General features: G+C 34.1%; 1 long non-coding RNA gene across 1 annotated transcript; it reads left to right on the plus strand.

Annotated features, from left to right (window-relative positions):
* Positions 1–1,383: 1,383 nt before the first annotated feature.
* LOC122708926 lies at positions 1,384–3,447 on the plus strand. Its single transcript, XR_006345356.1, has 3 exons — positions 1,384–1,433; positions 1,990–2,070; positions 3,308–3,447. It is a non-coding gene; the product is annotated as an uncharacterized LOC122708926 (long non-coding RNA).
* The last annotated feature ends 679 nt before the right edge of the window (positions 3,448–4,126 follow it).

Consider the following 4,126-nt stretch of genomic DNA (forward strand, 5'->3'; position numbering starts at 1 on the left):
ACAAAGAGTTGAGTGAGACAGGACACTCTATTTCCAGGTAAAATTTTAGCTGCCTTATCTATCTTGGAGCACAGCATGGCTATGATAAACAAGGTCAATTTTGATGCTGTATAATTATTGAAGTGTCCACAAGATGGCAGGTCCAGAGTCTCAGATGATTTATTCATTGGCACATGGCAAATATGCCCACTAAGACTTATTTTACAACTAAGACTTATTTACAAATTGGCCACATTGATTGCAACAATTAAAATTAACATGCTTTAAATAAAACAAAAAAACAAGCAAAAACTCCACAACTTTCTCTGATCTGTCTATATTAGAATACACGTCACAGTGAAGACTTTAAGACAACAGTCAGTCTCATACCATACTACGTTGGTTACTAAAAGAATAATCAAAGCACTAATATGGTTCAATTTTTCCTAATTATCCAAAAATGAATCACTTTCTTCATATACATAACTCATAAATAGAGTTATGGTGTAACAATTTGCTTCTCATAAAATATATGTGAAAGCCATATTTTTTAGAATTGTCTTATCTATAAAGTGGAAAATACACTCTTTCCACTCCCATAGTGTTAGGAAAGAAATATCTCCTCCTCTCACAGAAGGACACATAGTTCACAAATTGATAGATGATTAAGCCCTATAGAAAAGTTGAAAGGACAATTGGATGAGCACCTAGGGGAATCCTCACCTCAATAATTTCTACTGTTATGTCTTGCTTTTTCTTTGTATATACACGGGTACATTATTTGCATGTATATACTTATTATTCTTTATTTATGTTCTATATATTATGTATTTTATATATTTAATGTATATATACATATAAAGCACAGAGAAGCTTGCTTTTCGCTGAACAATTTCAGCATGATGTAGATGTCATGACACTTCACCCATAAATACTACAGAATAATCTCCTAAAAATAGGAATGTACTTCTACCTAAGCAAAATATCATTACTGCTCCTAAAAATAACATTATTTTATTAATATCTAATGTATATTTTATGTTCAAACTTCCCCAATCATCCTAAGAACATTTTATCAACATGATACATAAAAGATTATGTACTGTACTTTCTCATTTTATTTTAAAACATCTTATTTAAGCTGGTCTTCCCTCTCCCTTTAAGTTTTTCATGATGTTAAATTCCAGAATGTGGTAGCATGATGCACATTCTGTGTTTGTGTGACATTTCTTTGTGATTTGTTATTGTCATTTTGTTTAGTTGCTAAATCATGTCCAACTCTTTTGCAGACCCTAGATTGTAGCCCACCAGGTTCCACTGTCCATGGGATTTCCCAGGCAAAAATATTGGAGTATGTTGCCAGTTCTTTCTCCAGGGGATCTTCCTGACACAGGGATCAAACCTACCTCTCCTGCATTGCAGATGGATTCTTTACCACTGAGCCAACAGTGAAGGTTTGAGTGAACTTTTTTTGAAAATGTTACATAGGACATTATATATTTCTTTGTACAACATATAAAGAGATAAATAATGTCAGATTTTTCTATAATCAGTGATAATAAGTTTAACCACTTTGAAAAAATGGTGACTTATATAACATTATAAAACTGCTTTTTGTAATTAATAAATATTCTTTGTCTTAGAGATTTTATAGAGTATCTGCTTTGTATAAACTTTTACTCCTTGTTCTTGGTATCATTTTTTGAAGCTTTTTTGTAAAGTAAAAAGTTGAAAATATTAATTCAAGTATTCATTCCACAGATACTGACAATGTTTTCCACATGCAAAAATTTGTGTTAACATGTGATGTAAAGAATAACAGGAATAACATGCTCCTTCATTAAAGAAACACAAATTGTAGTGCGTAAAAAACTATTAATGACTAGACATAGAGTTTAATAATTTAAAAATGTATTTTAGGAAGAGCCAGAAAGCAAATTTACACAATGCTATGATGGAAAAGAATTATGCATGAGTATAACTTGAGTGACTAGAGAAATTTTATTACAGAGGTGACTTATAAACAAACCTTGAAGTATAAATGGGGGACAAGAAGTGTGGGACATGGTGAATTAAGTGCTTGGAGAGAAGGTAAGATAGAGATCAGAACAACCTAAATGATTTTTTAAAGATCACTCTGCCTACAATGTTGAGAATCAATTTTACGAGTGCAATATTAAATACAAGAAGACTTGTTAGAAAGGTACTAAATTAATCCAAGTGAGGAAAAGGTTGGGGCTAGTAAAGGTGATGAAAAATCAAAGGAGATATAACTGATCCAATAGCATCAGTTAAACATGACATTATATTCTATGAAAATGTTTATATCAATGACATGGTTTAAAATTATAAATATTTTAATAATTTATTTTTAAGAAATGAGGAGACTGCTATTTAGTGCCAGTGGATTTTTTTATAATAACATTGTTTTTTATTTTGTTTCAGCCTGTGTATGTGTATTTGACTGTGTATGTGTGTATGCATTTGATTATATGTGCACACATGCACGTGTGTGTGTATATTGTGGTAGAGGGTAAACAAAAATATTGAGGAACTGACTGTTGATTCAAGTATAGCCACTACTTCCTTCTGCCCCCACTTTATTGAGATACAATTGACATAACACACATGTTTAAGGTGTACCATGTGATGATTAGATACATGTATACACAGTTGCCCTCTGAGCAACTTGGGGGCTCATGGCACCCACCTTCTGTGCAGCTGAAAATTTGAGTGTATATACATATATATATATATATATATATATATATATATATATATATATATACACACACACATACATATTTCTCTTTCCGAGTGTGTATATATATGCATATATTTGTGTATGCTCTCTATGTGTGTGTGTGTATATATATATATTATGTATATATGTACATGGGTTTCCCAGGTGACACTATGGTAAAGAACCTGCCTGCCAATGCGGGAGATGTGAATTTGATCTCTAGGTTGAGAAGATTCTCTGAAGGAGAGTATGGCAATACACTCCAGTATTCTCGCTTGGTGAATCCCATGGATAGAGGAGCCTGGCAGGCTACTGTCTACAGAGTCACAAAGAGTCAAAGCTGACTGAAGCGACTTTGCATACATGAAAATATATACACATCTCTCTTTCTGTGCGTGTGTGTGTATGTATATATCCTGTATATATGTATGTATGTGTGTATATATATGTATACATATACACATCTTTCTTCCTGTGTGTGTGTGTATATATAATGTACATAGGTTATATATATATATATATATATATATATTTATACACATATATATATTCTCTTCTTTATCCATTTACCTGTTGAACTTCTAGGTTGTTACATGTCTTGGCTACTGTGAATAAGGCTGCAATGAAGAAGGGGGTACAGATTTCCTCCAGGTGCGTACTCAGAAATGGAACTGCCAGATCATATGAACAATGGACACAGTGAGAGCTTTATCTTTTTGGGCTCCGAAATCACTGAAGATGGTGACGTAGCTATGAAATTAAAAGACACTTGCTCCTTGGAAGAAAAGTTATGACCAACCTAGACTGCATATTAAAAAGCAGAGACATTACTTTGCCAACAAAGGACCGTCTAGTCAAAGCTATTGTTTTTCCAGTAGTTATGTATGGATGTGAGGTCAGGACTATAAAGAAAGCTGAGCACTGAAGAATTGATGCTGTTGAACTGTTTTGTTGGAGAAGACTCTTCAGAGTCCCTTGGACATCAAAGAGATCAAACCAGTCAGTCCTCAGGGAAATCAGTCCTGAATATTCATTGGAAAGACTGATGCTAAAGCTGAAACTCCAATACTTTGGCCACCTGATGCGAAGAGCTGACTCATTTGAAAAGACCCTAATGCTGGGAAAGATTGAAGGCAGGAGGAGAAGGGAACGACAGAAGATGAACTGGTTGGATGGCATCACTGACATGATGGTCATGAGTTTGAGTAAGCTCCTGGAGTTGGTGATGGACAGGGAAGCCTGGCATGCTGCAATCTATGGGGTCACAAAGAGTCAGACACAACTGAGTGACTGAACTGAACTGATGGTAGATTCATTTTTAATTTTTAAAAGAGCCTCCATACTGTTTCCACAGTGGCTGCACCAAGTTATAGTCCCTGCAACACTGCACAAGAATTTTGTTTA

Source organism: Cervus elaphus, chromosome 15 (genome assembly GCF_910594005.1).
Source record: "Cervus elaphus chromosome 15, mCerEla1.1, whole genome shotgun sequence".
Lineage (NCBI taxonomy): Eukaryota > Metazoa > Chordata > Mammalia > Artiodactyla > Cervidae > Cervus > Cervus elaphus.